The sequence below is a fragment of the Hylobates moloch genome, unplaced genomic scaffold (genome assembly GCF_009828535.3).
Source record: "Hylobates moloch isolate HMO894 unplaced genomic scaffold, HMol_V3 SCAFFOLD_26, whole genome shotgun sequence".
Taxonomy (NCBI): domain Eukaryota; kingdom Metazoa; phylum Chordata; class Mammalia; order Primates; family Hylobatidae; genus Hylobates; species Hylobates moloch.
Genome location: NW_026652301.1, coordinates 3,408,624 through 3,426,191, shown reverse-complemented (window position 1 = coordinate 3,426,191; position 17,568 = coordinate 3,408,624). Strand labels below are relative to the sequence as shown.

At 36.9% G+C, this 17,568-nt stretch overlaps 1 long non-coding RNA gene across 1 annotated transcript in view; it reads left to right on the top strand.

Annotated features, from left to right (window-relative positions):
• Positions 1 to 17,568, top strand: part of LOC131382478 (uncharacterized) — a 54,578-nt gene that overhangs the window by 4,238 nt on the left and 32,772 nt on the right. The window contains exon 2 of the long non-coding RNA XR_009211984.1: positions 9,047 to 9,106. This is a non-coding gene — a long non-coding RNA (uncharacterized LOC131382478). The remainder of the gene's footprint in view (positions 1 to 9,046; positions 9,107 to 17,568) is intronic.

Genomic DNA, 17,568 nt, shown 5'->3' with positions numbered 1-17,568 from the left:
GGAAGCAGCCTGCCAAGGGTAATATTCATAACCCAAAGTCAACCTTGCAATTTTATATACATTATCAAGAGAATTTGAACCAAGGCAGCCTGGAATATTAGAAAAGCAGAAGACCAAGGTTTTGTTCCTGTACACCACAGACTTGCTAGAAGACATCGTTGAAATTATCATGTGCATTTCAGTGTTTCACAGTTTGAGTTATTACAATTAGATGTCTTAATATAGTGTCTAGCATACAGAATATATGCTCATTAAACAAATAAAGAAACAAATGAAAAATCCCAGTCCCTGAAAGGTTGTACCTCAAAGGTGTGGTATTTGCATTTCGGGAAGCTAGCACTTATGGGTACTAGTCTGTGGTTAAGCAGATGATTAGGTAGCCTTCTCTCAGGACATCTAAGAGATATCCTTTTAGATCAGTTCTCTACAAATACATATGTGATTTTGCTAAGCGAACAGCACTTTTTGATAGTACGTTTTTAGATAATGTTTAATATCTATGTATACCTTTCTCATTATTTGAAGAAATTTGGTATAGATTAAATATCTGGGAGAAGCCACTTTTAATTTACCCCATAAATGGGCTCACTATTTAGTTCTCAGGTCTACTATATTCTCTATTCAATTGCATTTGTAGCAATTCATATAAATGCCATGCTAGTAACAAGAAGAGGGCTCAAAAGAGGTTGTTGGGATCAGACAAGCACATTGTTACTGAGTTGTTACTTAGCTCTAGTCTAATAGCTGGTGCCACATGTGAATGGAAGAAATGGTGGCAACATATTTTCTGATTATTTTTAAAGCTCCTGGAAATTCATATAACTATGTGAAACCATATAATGTGGTTTTCAAATTTTTTAAAAACCCTGCATGGGGAAAAAAACTACCACAAAAAAGCCTACATCTTTATCACCCTTGTTTTAGTGACTCATCCAAAAGGTGATAAAACAGAAATTCATATTTATTTCTGTGCCTAGCCTGATTTCCAAACCATTTGAGTCTCATTTTCCTCTGGAGGTAGATTTCCTATGCTTAAATGCTGACTCCTAATTCTTGGTAAATTATTTAAGCTTTCTGTCTGGGAGAAAGACTCTCAGATGGCCCCCAAAGATCCAGGTCTCCTACTATTCACACATAATCTCTTGAATGAAGACAAGAGCTATAACTTGCTTTTTAACCAATTAAATATGTCAAACGTGTTAGGATATCACTTTCATGTCTACGAAAGATTCTGACTTTTGTCATACTAGCAGACTCTCCCTCTTGCTGGCTTTTATGAAACAAGTTGTCATGTTGGGGAGGCCCACATGGCATGGAACTGAGGATGTTCACTGTCAACCATCAGTTAGGAATCCAGGCCATCAATTCAATATCCCAAAGGAACTGAATCCTGCCAACAACCACCTACATGAATACGGAAGCAGATCCTTTCTCTATCAAGCCTTCAAATGAGACCCTCGCCTTGGCCAACACCTTGAATTGCAGCTTTGTGAGAAACCTTAAAACAGAGGCCCCCACTAAGCCATACCCTGATTCATAGAAAATGTGAAGTTGTTTAAGCCATTAAGTGTTTGATCATTTGTTGTATGGTGATAGATAACTAGTACATCAGATCCTACTTTTCTCATCTCTAAAATAGGAAAGAATAGTGTTCTCCCCTGCCCCAACATGTGCTGTTTTGAGAGTTGAATGAATTAATATCTTTAAAGTACTTAGAACAGTGCCTGGCACATGTGAGCACTCAATAATGTTAGGTGTCTTTTCCTCAGCCAGATCCTAGAGGTAGTCAAGTATCTTAGCAAAGAAGGGTAGTAGGCAGAAGCAAAAGGGGCTGTCTTTGTGCAGCTTCAAGCTCAAGTGACGAATTGTGACATTATTTTAGGCAGAGGAAAATTCTTTCCCACTTGTGTTCCACCATGGGGCAATTTTGCTGCAGAGACTGATAGAGCTGCAGGGGCGCTACAGAAGCCAGGGGAGCTGTGCCCTTATCCGGGTGGCTGGTTGGCCTTGCCCTCGATGGACTGAGCAGTGAAAAGGAGACCCAAGCACAAGATCATAAGTGGATTTAGTCTTGAGCACTTCTAACAAAATCTCTGGGGAAACTCAAACAACTGAGTCATCCTGTGCAATGGATTCTGAGAGATATTGAGTCTACTCATTAAGATTTGTAGCTGAAGCCAGGTGCGGTGGCTCACACCTGAATCCAGCACTTTGGGAGGCGGAGGTGGGTGGACCACTTGAGGTTAGGAGTTCAAGATCAGCCTGGCCAACATCTCTACTAAAAATACAAAATTAGCCGGGGTAAGTGGCACACACCTGTAATCCCAGCTACACAGAAGGCTAAGGCAGGAGAATCGCTTGAACCCAGGAGACAGAGGTTGCAGTCAGCCGAGATTGTGCCACTGCACTCCAGCCTGAGTGACAAAGCAGGACTCCATCTCAAAAAAAAAAAAAAAAAATTGCATCTGAAACCTCTGTTAAGCCTTGTAGTTAAGCAAGGCTGATAATCCCAGCAGGCAAAGGGACAGGGTCTGTTGTCTATCTAGTTTATTCCTGTATTCTCAGAGCCTAGGGGAATATGATATACTCAAATAAATGTTGGTTAAATGACATTTGTGTTACACCAATAATTGTAAATTGTTGCTTCATATTTTGGGGTGGCAGCACACTTTTCATAGACCTTTCTCTGACCTTACATTTTGACAATAAAGGAAAGAAAATGTATTATTACATTGGGATAGAAACTTACCTGCACACAGCTACTTTGAGACATTTTAGGGAACAGAAGCAACATGGTCTTCAAGGTCAGTGGATTATTTTCCACTCCACTGAAATACCTAAAGTGACAAGCAAGCTAAACTAATTTGTCTTTCTAAGACACAGTATTTCCTGAATAAATAAAGTAACTAGCATTGCTTTTATTTATCGTTAGTTATACAAAGTGATTCAGGATGTATTTAGGGTATTAAAGATGGGACTGGGACAAGAGAAAGAAATGTATATATGCAAATCAATAATTATGGGTTTATATTAATATCACTCAATGTAGATCAAGTTGTTGCAGTAAGAAAGACTCTATCGCATAAACCTTGAAAGTAAAAAATGTAGATTTGGGGGAGTTTTTCCACCAAAAGAAGAATTGGATGTCTTCCAGAGCATCGATGAAGGAATGGTAAGACCTAAAAGGAAACTCAGTTTCTAATTTGCTTTTCCAATATGCAAAGGGTTAAAGGTAAGCTTGCTCTCCATTCATATCAGCTTACAAAGCTGAAGCTAGTACCTGGCAAATGGCCCCCTGATTCATCTCTAGACTGACTGCTTTTGAAGGAAAACAAAACTCTAGGAAAGGTATGTTTTCTTTTCCTCTTCCTCAAAGTTCGGAAATATGAGGTCTCTCCAGTGGTGGGTATTGAAAGACAAGTCATCTAGGTGGAGCACAATGTTATCAATTTGTTCCTTTGGTAATTTATGAGGTCTTGTGGAATCACCTATTAAAAGCAACCCTGGAATGAGCAGTATTTCATTTAAAATAATGGACAGTTGGTAGCAGAAGAGGATCTGAGGCATGGGAATAGGAGATTTCAGTGGCCTCAAGATGGTGAAAGAATTAAAAGGGCAGATGGAGGCCTGCAAAGTCTAGCCCTGTATGTGTACTTCCTATTTGTTGCGAAGTCTTGAGAAGCAAAGTCTTCCACTCAATAGCCCTGTCTGTTTCTCTATTTCTTTTTTCTCTGCTTCTGTATCTGTGTCTGTTTCTTTTTTTAAATAGGAATTACGTAGTAATATGTGACATATCAAAATTACACAGGTTGCAACTCTGACATCATCATCCTCAATTTGCCTTGACACCCTGGAGCAAATTTTTATCCATGTAGAAGTTTCACTGGGTTTCTGGATGAAAGGAAGAACCAAAGTATTTACCCTTAATATCCTTTTTATAGATATCCTGGAGCCAGCATAATTGGCATTTGATGCCCCCTGAGGCATTATGGCTTTTCATATCACTCATATTTCATAAATAGAAAGGGCAATAAAATCAATTTCTGAGCCAGAACTGGAGCCTAGGACCACTGACTCCCACATAATGTGATTTAATTAACAAGATATTGAGAACAAACACTCAAACAAACACTAGATTAACTCTACATTGACTTGCAGTTCACTTATAAGATGCTTAATTTCATTTCCAACCTGAAATGGAAAGATGTAAAGCAAGCCCACATGAATCATACATTAAAGCCTATGTCACCACAACCCAAATATCTTGTCATCTTCTCTGGGTGTTCAATTAGTCCCCAAGTCTCTTTCAGACATTCCAGAGCTGAATTAGCTTGCACGCCCTGATTCTGCTCACCCACTTCTCAGTTTATCTTATGCAGAGAAATATTATCAACAACATATGCTTCTATTTATTTCCCTCCCTAGTGAGGTCACACAATAACATTCTTCAGAGAAATAGAACAGTCTAATGCCTCAGTACTAAGATAACTTCACTTGCTTCCCACATTTGGTTAAATGCTTTTAATGTTTGTAAAAGAACATAAATGTTTGTGAAGTAGGGGGGAAAAGACTTCAGAAAGAAACAGAAGGCAAATTGTACTTTACAGAGCTAGATGATGCAAAGTACATCAGAGTAAATGCACATGATCTAATTGTGCAAGCTCATGGTTTAGAAGATCCTGACTTGGCATAATAAGAACAGCAACATGAAAGCTTCCTTGAGTTTACCTAAGAAGTCTGAAAATATATGGATCTTCAGATCTGGGACAGAGTGGGGACAGCAGGGAAGTGGATGATAAATAATCTACTGAGAAGAGGGATCTGTCACCCAGGCTGGAGTGCAGTGATTTCGGCTCACTGCAACTTCCTCCGCCTTTCAGGTTCAAGCAATTCTCTTGTCTCAGCCTCCTTAATAGCTGAGATTACAAGTGTGCGCCACCACACCTGGCTAATTTTTGTATTTTTAATAAAGACGGATTTCGCCATGTTGGCCAGGCTGGTCCCAAACTCCTGACCTCAAGTGATCTGCCCGCCTAGGCTGATCTCAAACTCCTGACCTCAAGTGATCTGCCCACCTAGGCCTCCTGAAATGCTGGATTACAGGCATGAGCCACAGCGCCCAGCCAAGAAAGTCCTTTTTACTGCTTATAGGGTCCTATTGCATAAGGAAAGCTGTGAATATTCACAATAACTTCCAGCCTCAGCCAGATTTTTTTTCAGTAAGAGCAGGTGCCGGGAGCCAGAAGGGCTCAACAGGTCGGGAAAAATATTTCTACTTTCTACCTTCTGCTCCTGCCTTAGGCCTTGAAGTCCTGGCTTCGATACAGTTCTTTTGCTTTGCTATTTTCACTAGCAGAGGCAAGTTCTTCCCCCCAAAAGTTGTGAGTCCATTTTGATAAGTAAAACTGAACAAAGCTAATTTTAGGTGAAGTGCCCCCCTATATTTGTATAATGCATTTAAAATGATTTCAAACCATTTTTTATAGCCAGTTGTTGTAAGTTCATATCAATCTTGTGAATTACTCAAGTTATCTCAAGAAATAGGGACAACAAGCATTTAAGCAAGATACCCAAAGTCTCACAGTTCACAAAAAAAAAAAAAAAAAAAAAAAAAAAAAAAAAAAAAAACCTAGCAAAAAGTTAGATCTTACAGATTATTAATTCTTTGATTTTATTTGATAAATGCAGACAGCAAGTGCCTGTCTGAAGCCAGGGTGTTAATCATTGGCCGTGTCAGAATAGCTGGGACTTAGCAGACTTACTGTTTGGCACCCATACCACTGTGATGTAGCACCTTGCATTAAAAACAGCAAAATGCCATACGGTCCCGATGCTTCCATTTTCAGAACGTTTAGATGGCTATCCTTCTGGAGTTGTGCAGTCCACAACTTGCAAATCCAAATAAAGTAGCCATGTATGGCTTATTTCTGTATTGTTGCTACACATCACATATAGGCTGATTAAAGATCAAATTTCCTTGCTTGTAAATAAAATTATGGCATCTCAAAGTGGAAACAACATTGTTTAAACTAATGAGACTGTGTGTGAATGAAGAGAAGAAGAAGAAGGATAGATATTTAAAGGAGACTTTGGTGGTGACGAGATTAGGAACTAGGTCCTGAATCTACCCTACAGACATCTGGGGTTTGTGAGCCAAGGACAAGAGTTTAGTGAAATGGGAGAGACATCTATGGTAACTATGAGGACAAGTAGAGCCTAGAAGGGGAAACAAAGCAAAATACTTTCTTCACATGTTTACAGTGGTGTTCAGATTGAGGTGGATTAGAAAGATAGTTTCTAATCTTAGATTGAAAGGCACCTCCAGAAGCCATCTCTATTTTGATTTTTTTTGTATTTTTAATTTAGGGAACAATGGCTTTGTCTCATTTTATACATAAATCCATTTAAGTAATCAACCACACTATAATAGGGTTCTACTATAAATCATATGAGAAACAGACATTACTTACTATTTTTTAACACAGGAAAAAAGTCTTTAAGATCATGTTTGGAAATATGATATTTAAGGTTTTAAAAAATTTTTATAAAAATTCCAAGAAAAAAATTCCATTTACAAGAGCTGCAAGAAAAGTAAGATAGTGATATGGTTTGGATCTGTGTCCCCACCCAAATCTCATGTTCAATTGTAATCCCCAATGTTGGATATGGGGCCTGGATATTCCCCTGGGTACTGTGTTACAATAGTGAGTGCATGCTCAAGACATTTGGTTGTTTAAAAATGTGTAGCACCTCCTCCCTCTCTCTCGGTCCTGCTCCTGCTATGTAAGAGGCCTGCTCCCTCTTTGTCTTCCACCATTCTTGGAAGCTCTCTGAGGCCTCCACAAAAGCAGAAGCCGCCATGCTTCCTGTACAGTCTGCAGAGCCATGAGACAGTGAATCCTCTTTTCTTTATAAATTACCCAGTCTCAAGTATTTCTTTATAGCAATGCAAGAGCAGACTAATACACTTAGGAATAAACTTAAGAAAGTGAAAGATCTCTACACTGAAAAACTACAAAACATTGATGAAAGAAATTGAGAAGGACACAAATAAATGGGAAGATAACCTATGTTTATGGATTGGAAGAATTAATATTCTGAAAATGGCCATAATACCCAAAGTGATCTACAGGTTTAATGCAATGCCTATTAAATATCAATGATATTTTTCACAGAATTAGAAAAACAATCCTGAAATTTATATGAACCACAAAGACCCTAAATAGCTAAAGCAATTATGATAAAAAAGAAGGAAGGCTTAGACCTCACATTACCTGACTTCAAAATATGCTACAAAGCTAATGTAACCAAAATAGCATAAAAACAGAAACATTGACCAATGGAACAGAATAGAAAGCTCAGAAATAAATTAACAAACCTACAGCCAACAGCCAACTGATTTTCAACAAAGGTGCCAATAATCCACACTGGAGAAAGGACAATCTCTTCAATGAATGGTGTGGAGGAAAATTGAGAAAAATGAGACTAGATTCCTACCTAAAAATTTTTAAAAAATTTAAAAATCACATCTCCCACATGCAGAAAAATGAGACTAGATTCCTACCTCTCACCATATACAAAACTCAGTTAAAATGGATTAAAGACTTAAATTAAAGGCTTGAAACTATGAAACTAGTAGAAGAAAACATAGGGGAAACATTTCCTGACCTGGGGTTGGGCAAGGATTTTTAAAATAAAACCTCAAAAGTACAAGTGACAAAAAAAGAAACAAATGAGATTATATAAAACTAAAAAGCTTTTGTACAGCAAAGGGATCTATAAGCAGAGTGAAGGGACAACCTACATGATGGGAGAAAATATTTGCAAACTATCTGGCAAGGGTTAATATTCAGAATATATAAGGAGTTTGAAAAACTCAACAGCAAAGAAATAAATTACCTAACTTAAAAATGAGAAAAACACCTGAGCAGACATTTCTCAAAAAAAAAGACATACAAATGCCCAACAGGTATATGAAAAGATACCCTTATCATCAGAGAAATGCAAATGAAAACCACAGTGAGATATCACGTCACTCCAGTTAGAATAGCTATTATCAAAAAGATGAAAGGAAACAACTGTAGGCAGGTATGTGGAGAAAAAGAGACATTTACACACTGTTAGTGAGATTGTAAATTAGTACAGCCATTATGGAAAACAAAGGTGCCAGGAGTATATACATTGGAGAAAGGACAGTATGAAGATTCCTTAAAAAAATTAAAAATAGAATTACCATATGGTCCAACAATCCCACTACTAGGTATATATCCACAGGAAATTAAATCAGTATGTCAAAGAGATGTCTCCACTCTCATGTTTATTGTAGCACTTTTTACAATAGCCAAGATATGGAATCAATCTAAGTGTTAAACAGTGAATGGATAAAGAAAATGTGGGCCAGGCACGGTGGCTCATGCCTGTAATCCCAGCACTTTAGGAAGCTGAGGCTGGTGGATCACCTGAGGTCGGGAGTTCGAGACCAATGTGACCAACATGAAGAAACCCCATCTCTACTAAGAATATAAAATTAGCTGGGCACGGTGGCTTATGCCTGTAATCCCAGCTCCTCAGGAGGCTGAGGCAGGAGAATCGCTTGAACCCGGGAGGCAGAGGTTGTGGTTAGCTGAGATTGTGCTATTGCACTCTAGCCTGGGCAACAGGAGTGAAACTCCATCTAAAAAAAAAAAAAAAAAGAAAGAAAGAAAGACAGACAGACAGACAAAAGGAAAATGTGGATACCATTCTATGATTAAAAAAAAGAAATCTTGTCATTTGTGACCACATGGATGAACCTGGAGGACATTATGTTAAGTTAAATAAGCCAGACACAGAAAGACAAATACCACATTGATATGATTTGGCTGTGCCCCCACCAAAATCTCATCTTGAATTGTAATTCCCATAATCCCCAGGTGTCATGGGAGGGACCTGGTGAGAGGTAATTGAATCATAGGGGTGGTTACCCCATGCTGCTGTTCTCATGACAGTGAGGGAGTTCTCACCAGATTCGATGATTTTGTAAGAGGCTTTTCCCTCTTTTGCTCAGCCTTCTCCTTGCTGTCACCATGTGAAGAAGGACGTGTTTGCTTCCCCTTCTGCCATGATTGTAAGTTTCCTGAAGCCTCCCCGGCCATGCCAAACTGTGAGTTAATTAAACCTCTTTCCTTTATAAATTACCCAATCTCAGGTAAGCCTTTATTAGGAGCATAAGAATGGACGAATACACACATGATCTTACTCACATGTGGAATTTTTTTAAAAGTCAGTATCATAGAAGTAGAGAGTAGAATAGTGTTTACCAGAGAATGGGGAAGGAAGAGGGGATGAGGAAGATGGAGAGAGCTTAATTAAGGACACAAAGTTGCAATTAGATAGGAGGAATACATTCTGGTGTTCTCTTGCATAGGAAGGTGACTATGGTTAACAATAAGGTATTATATAATCACAAAATTGCTAGAAAAGAGGACTTTGAATGTTCTCACCTCAAGGAAATGATACATGCATGAGGTGATGGATATACTAACTATCCTGATTTGATTATTAAACAGCATAGATATGTATCAAAACATGAAATTGCATCCGTACATATGTACAATAACAACGTGTCAATTAAAAAATTTTAAAAATTGATATCTCTCACAGAAGTCAGTCAGTCCAAGTTGTTTCCTGATACTGGTTCTAAATTTGCCCAGATGCATTAAATACTTGATTGATATTAATATCAACATTAGACTCAGAATGGGCTGCTGAAGAGCCAAGAACTAAGGAATTTACTGTCATTCAGGTGCACTGGGGGAGAAAAAAAGCAATGCAATTGGAGTCAGTCCCTGAAATACAACCACTTGAAGAATGCACTGTCACAGGGGGCAGCAGGGCCAATACTTCTGTCCTGTGAACTTGAGAGGCCACGCTCTGCTTTGACCTCTCCCAACCTGTTTGCCTCTGGCTGCACCACTGTGATCTCTTCCCAGCTCTCTCTGGCGTTGCTGCTGTTGGCTGCCTCCTGCTCTGGCCCGAGCCATGCTGGCATTGGTCCACTGGTTTAGTTGTGACCCTGTGCCTCATGGCCCTGGCTCACTTGCTCGGCCTCTTATCCTCCTGGACTCTCTTGGGAATAAGAACAGAGGAATGTTAAAATACTGAGGACAAGATACATTTGGAGTATTTTTTTAATTAATGAAAGTTACCATTGCAGTAGCACCATGTAGCATATAATTATTAAATACTCTGTAATAAGATCTTACATATGTGTCTACTATCTTCCCCTCTGAATACATTTATATTTTCAAGAGTTTGAAGCAAGATTAGATGAAATAAAATTCATGCGGTAGAAAGTCATACTAAATAGAAGAGTAAAATCTAAAACCAAAAGGCAATAAACAGTTTTAATAATAGGCAGCAACAAATGACAGAAACTTACAGAGGTCTACTGTTTGTACTAAAGTTTGTACCAAACTTAAATATTTCAGGTTAGTTTAAGATTTTGTGATCAATATGTGTTAATAATGGCTCAGGAGATAAGGACTTGATTCATTAATTATCAAGATAGAAGTAGCTTAGTGGTAGAGCAAGTGTCTGGAAGTATGAACTGATGCCAGACATGATGAATTTTCAATTAAGAAATCAACAGTTATGCTCCAACCCTCCTGGGAACTGAAAAAGCAACTTTTATGCTGTGAGTTTCCATGTTTGCCTTGGCTCCTCTAACATAAATTCCTTCTTTCTGTATTTTTTTATAGAATTGAGTTCTGTTTTTACAAAATCATTGCACATTAGAAAATGTTTCATTAGATAAAATTTCAAACACATTTAAAAGTAGAGAGAGTAGCATGCTAAGCACTCCTGTACCATTACCCAGCTTCAATAATTATAACCTCATGGATAATCTTGCTTCATCAGCATTCCTTGCTCTGCCCATCTAGATTATATAGAAGCCAATTCCAGGCATTATATCATTTCCTTATGTATCTCTAGAAGGTATAAACTAGTTATGTAAATATACCAGTAATACTATCACAACACCTTGAAAATAATAATTGATTATTATCATAAAACAGGTCAGTGTTCAAAAACTTCCAATTGTCTTGTAAAATTTTTTTAAGATTTTAAAATGAGAAAATTAAATCAATGTACAACCAGTTGTAATTGGTTGATTTGTCTTCTAAAATTTTTTTTTGAAATGGAGCTATAATTTATATACAGCACTATTCATCCTTTTAAGTATACGATTGTAAGTGTCGACAAACATAGTCTTGTAATCACCATCTCAACCAAGATATACAATATTTCTATCATTCCAAAAACTTTTCTTGTGTCCCTTGGTTGTCAGTTCTTCTCCCTACCCTCAGGCCCTGGCAGGAACTAAGCATTTTTTTTTTGTCTCTATAGGTTTGCCTTTTCCCAAATGTCATACAAATGGAATCACACCATATAGCCTTTTGAGTCTGGCTTCTTTCACTTAGTATATTGTGTTCATGATTCACCTATGTCACTGTATTTCTCCCTTTTATTGCTGAGTAGTATTCTGCTATGTGGATATAACACAGTTTGCCTCATCATCTACCTGTTGAAAGACTTTTGGGTGGTTTTCAGTTTTTTGCAATTATGACTAAAAGCTCTCTAAACATTAATGTATAGGCTTTTATATGAATATAAGTTTTTAATTCATTTAGGGAAATATCTAAGAATATGATTGCTGGGTCCCATGGTAAGTACATGTTTAACTTTATAGGAAACTGCTAATGTTCCATCTTCATTCTCACCAGAAGTGTGAGAGTTCCATTTGCTGTGCATCCTCACCAGTATTATTAAACTCTAACCATTGTAACAGATATAAAGTAGAAACTTGTTGTGGTTGTAACACATTTTTCTAATAAGTGATGATATTGAGCATCTTTTTATGTGCTTATTTGCCATTTATATCTGTACCTTGGTCAAGTGTCTGTTTGGTTTACTTGCCCCTCTCCCACTTTCTTTGTAAAGAGATGGAGTCCTGCTCTGTCACCCAGCCTGGAGTGCAGTGGCATGATCATAGCTCACTGCAAACTTGAACTCCTGAGCTCAAGTGATTTTCCAACCTCAGCCCCCTGAGTAGCTAGATGTGCTCCACCATTCTTAGCTAATACTTTTAGTTTATGTAGAGATGGGGTCTCACTATGTTGCCCAGGCTGGTCTCAAACTCCTGGCCTCAAAGAATTTTCCTGCTTTGGCCTTTCAAAGTGCTGGAATTACATGCATGATCCACTATGCCTAGCTTATTGCTCATTTTTTAAATGGAGCAGTTTTTCTTAATATTCTTTTGAAAATTCTTCATATAGCCTGGAGAAAAGCCCACTAGTAGGTGTGTTTTACAAATATTTACTTTGTCTGTGGCTTGTATTTTCATTCCCTTAACAATGTCTTTTAAGAATAAATGTTTTCATTTCGATGAAATCCATTTTAATCTCTAGGTTCTCCCTTTCTCTTTTATAATACCTAAAAATGTATTTGTTGACACAACCAAGTCGTGGGCCACACACTGCAATTAGTTGATGTATCTCTTAAGTCTCCTTAACCCTTCTTCTTCCATCTTTCTCACTCTCTCTCTTTTTTAATCCCTTGAAATTTATTCATTAAAGAAACCAGGTCATTTGTCTAGTAGAATTTCTCTTAGTCTGAAGTTTACTGATTCCCACCACTCCCATATTTCCTGAAAACTGATAGTTAGATCCAGAGGCTTGATAAGAATGAAATTCAATTTTGTAGTAAGAATACCGCATAGGTATACTTCAGCCAGGAAGCTCATGTGTCTGATGACTTTTGGGAACATTAGCAGCCATTAAGGATTATGGCTATTTATATATTTCTGTCAAGCAACAACAGCTGTAATCAAATTCTGTTTCTTCTTGAGAATTTTATTCATCTCTTACTATAATTTGACAAAAAACTGCTATAACATCTTATAGTGTAAGAAATACTCTTCATATAGTATTTTGATTGGCCCTACCAACAATTTATTTAATAGACTTTACTCTTATCTCAGTTTTTCCCATGAAGTTACTGCAGTTCTGAGACAATAAATAACTTTTCTGAAGTCACATGCAGCCAGAAGAAAGGGAATTTTATAAACCTGGATCCCACGTTCTTTACGTCAGAAAATATTATCTCCTTATCAATTATATGTCATTGAATCATTTGAACATTTTCATTGAGCACCTGTTATCTCTTAAAACACTAAAAGTCAAAGTGGTTAGTAAAACTGACATTGTCCCTACCTGCATAGTGTTTACAGTGTAGTTGGAGAGATGGGGATTAAATAAATAATAACATACATAAATACCCAATTATCACCTCCTGTGATAAATGATCTCATATGTTTGTTTTATAGATATTTTAAAACAGCTATTTTATGAAATATTTTTAAATTGTTATTTAGCCTGATTCTTCAACTCCCTATCACCATTTCAGAAGGCTTACACTATTACTGAAATGAATGTTTTCCTGCTCTTTGAAATGGAAGGAAAATACCTTCCCTACCACACATATGACCTCTATTCAACACTGAGAAAGTAGTAGACTCTCATGAAATATATATTTATTGGTTAACCAGTTATTTGACTAGTCTTATGTATATATTAGTACTTCATTTCTACAGAACTTAATTGTCTTTAAAATTTGCCTAATCAGGAAAGCAGCCAATATCCCAGAAGCCAAAAAGGACTAAAATAGATATACAAAGAACAATCAAAATATGTAAAAATACTCTGAAACAAAATGCATACTTTTTTTTCATAGAGGGATTCCATTTAACCATTTAAAACCTAAATTCTCTTAAAAATATGAGAATTTTTTGCACACAGTAGTTTTGAGTTTGGCTTTTTAGTATCTTAACCTACCACAGAGTAGAGGCCACAAATTGAAATATGATAATAGGATTGAAATAAGCACATATACTAAAAGCAAAAAGAAAGAATTGCCTGAGAATCTGGGGGAAGAGGAGAAGGTAGAAAAATTTAAACAGAAAATCTTCTTAAAAAGCCACACATCTGTCTTGTGACTACACATTTCTATCAGTCCTGAGGGCAGTGCTGCAACTGATGTTTATAATAACATTCTGTAGCACATCAGAAAAAGTTGACTTGTCTAATGAATTCTGTTTAAAAAAATAGAAGCATGCATATTTATTAAAATTACTATTTAAAATGGTTAAAATAGAAAACACAGCCAAACCATTTTAAAGCTAAAAGAGTAACCCTTAGTTACCTACATTACTTGGCTTTTTAGATTTAATTTTCAGAGTCAAGTTTTCATTGGAAACTTATGTTAGAATCATTTCTAAATGAAACCAGTCATTCTTAGCGCTCTGGTTAATCAACTTGTATTGACATAGATCCTCAAGGACACTCTCAATTCAAAGTCAAAAATCATCGTTTTTTGTTTTTTTTTTTTTGTTTTTTTTGAGATGGAGTCTCACGCTGTAGCCCAGGCTGGAGTGCAGTGGCATGACCTCAGCTCAGTGCAACCTCCACCGCCTGGCTTCGAGCAATTCTCCTGCCTCAGCCTCCGGAGTAGCTGGGACTACAGGCGTGTGCCACCACACCCGGCTAATTTTTGTATTTTTCAGCAGAGACGGGGTTTCTCCAGTTGGCCAGGCTGGTCTCGAACTCCTAGCCTCAACTGATCTCCCCACCTTGGCCTTCCAAAGTGCTGGGATTACAGGTGTGAGTCACCGCACCTGGCCAAAATAATCTTTATTAACTCACCTCTATTTCTTCAGCATTGGCTCAAAATGTAGTTTATCCATTTACAAGACTAAAATCCTTTGACTTCCTATTTAAGAGTGATCTGCTCAGTGTAGTTCATTCAACACACATTTACTGAGTAATTACTATTTGCCAGGCTATGACTATTCCTTTATGAGGAATAAGAAAGTACGAGGTAAAACTGGTTTACTGTTTCACCGCTATATTCTCTTTCACATAAATGACAAAAAAAGATGTTAGAAACAAGTTCTGAATTTTTGCATCATTTCTGATCTATTGTAATCTATTGATTTAATAAGGATGCATGGGCCAAGCTTTATGATTTCAATATAAATAGCAGGCTTTCAATGTGGATTCAGAGACTTTATCACAAAGCTACTTGGAAACATAGAGTGGGTAGGAGCTGATAGATTAATTTCCACTCCTAATTGCAATTAGTAAATTGTCACAATGATTGTATTGATAAAATGCATGTTTTCTTGCCATAGCAAACAGTAAAGGACACATTCTTATAGGAATGACAGGTGGCTAATAGCTTAATCTACTAACTAGTGACAGTAAAATAATAATAATGTATAGTACTATTTAATAGTAATTATAATTATTACTTAATATTATATAATAAAATATAATGTATAATAATGTTCCCTGATGATTACCAATGATACACCAACCCAAACTGTCATTTGGTGTCCAGTTGATGCTTTATAACCCCACTGTGATGAATAAATTATTTAACATTAGCAACATGGTAAGTTCTCTGGAATAATTCTTTCATGGCTACCTTATTCAGGCAGGCCCATCCGGATACAGGCTGCTCAAAAAAGAACTATTCTACAGGCACCATAGATTTTTCATAAGTACTTTTATATGCATGCATGATACAATCACAGTGTAGGATGTTTAACAGGAAATTGGTTACATTATTTCTTGTCTCTCCCGAAATGAAATCTGGGACATTATGACAATTTATTTTTCTAAGGATGATCTTGGTTCTGCCTATTGAAATTCCCTCACTCATCTGCAAGAGGAAGGGGGATGGCTTCCGAAAATGTCTTTAAGTGATTTTATTTTTCACAAGTTATTTATTGCAACACCAGCTCTTCCCTGCAGGAAGCTATATAATTGTGTGCTTAATTGGTAACATAGAAGAATTGCTAGCTACTTCCTAGAGAATATACTCTTGAATTCCTTGTCACTCAAGTATCTGTTAAAAACTCAACCGTGGGAAACAATGTCCATGGATGCCTTTGGGAAAATACACATTTTACCTATTATTTCATCTTTTTTCTCACTTTGTCAAGTAGTAGGTACCCCACAAAAATTGTTGATTGAATGCATGAATAAAATCTTTCATTGAATTAAATCTCTTAAAAGCTGAAAGATGTAACTCCAGAATATATTTTTTGGCCCCCTAGTGAATTGTTGTTCCTGAATTCTATTTGGTGTGATGCTCTGGACTTGCACTGATAATTTCTCTTTGCAGCCTCCTATGGAACTCATGTTATTACATATCTCACTCTCTATAAACTACCTCAACATTTCTTTTCTAGTGCTAATGTGAGGAAGATAAGCCAGGCTTATCTTGAGAAATGGATTTGTTTTTATTTTATGGATATTAATGAATTGGGTCACCAATCAGATTTCCCTTTTCCGATTCACTGTCATAGATCAAAATTTGTAGCTCAAAATGACAGTATGATTGCATCTTTCATTTAACTCATTTCCACTTCTAGTTTTTGCCCCCATGTTTGTTTTTCCTTATTTATTCTCATAGAATTTGTAGTTTATTATTTATTGGCATATTTTATTTGTAGCTTATTGCTATATGTTATGTTGCCCCTTAAAGATCTTAAATCTCTTTTGAAATAGGATAAAGTATTGATAAATAAAAAGTTTAATCCATCAATTAAACAAAATATATTCTATTGTATAGAAGAATCTGACAGTTGTTAGTTGCACTTTTAAAAGCCACTGAGACAAGACAATCTTGGAAAGAATATTTATTATTTGTCTACTAACCACCCCTGCCTCCTTCTGAAAAAAAAGCAACTCATTCTTCTGGAAACTTCTCCTCCTTCCACTGCAACTCTGCCTCCTAGAAATGTTGAGGACTCTAAGGATGGGTAACTAAACCAAGCCATTCAAATCAGGGGCATTCATTGGGTTGTTTTTGTTGTTTGTTGGGGAGTTGGTGTGGTGTGTGTTAGGCAATCTTGTCCTGTGATGGAATTGAGATGTAAAACTTAGGAACTGTCAGTGATCATATTTCCTGCCACAAAGAGAAAGACTGACTCAGTGTGAGACAAAGTTGGCACAGAGGGAAGGTGGGGAAGAGAGAGAGAAAGAATGGAAGTGAGAGAGAGAAAGTACATGAAAGAGAAACCTGGCATCGTTCAAGTTCCTGACACATTCAGTTCCTGAGACCCAACTCAGTGCTTTCTTTCACATGGTTTGGATATTCACTACTTCTTTAGATTTTGGGAGATAACAAATTCATCTTTTTCAATATGGGTTCAAATTGGGTTTCTATCACTTTCAAGCAGGAGTCCTTAATGATAGATGCTGCTTTCAAGCTTTATTGTGAAAAGTTTTGGCCCTAATGCTCATCAGCCCTGGTCTACTTTTGTGCAAGGATATAATTTACTCGCCAACTTGGAAAGTCTGTATCTGGCTCTAATTTTCATTTGAAAGAAAACCAGTTTTTCCTCTTAATGATATGGTATATAAAACATCTGAATTTTGTTTGGGAAAATACTAATATTGCAAGCATTTTTCAGTTAACTCAAACTCAAGTTTTTTGCTCTCTTGATTGTGTCAAAAATTG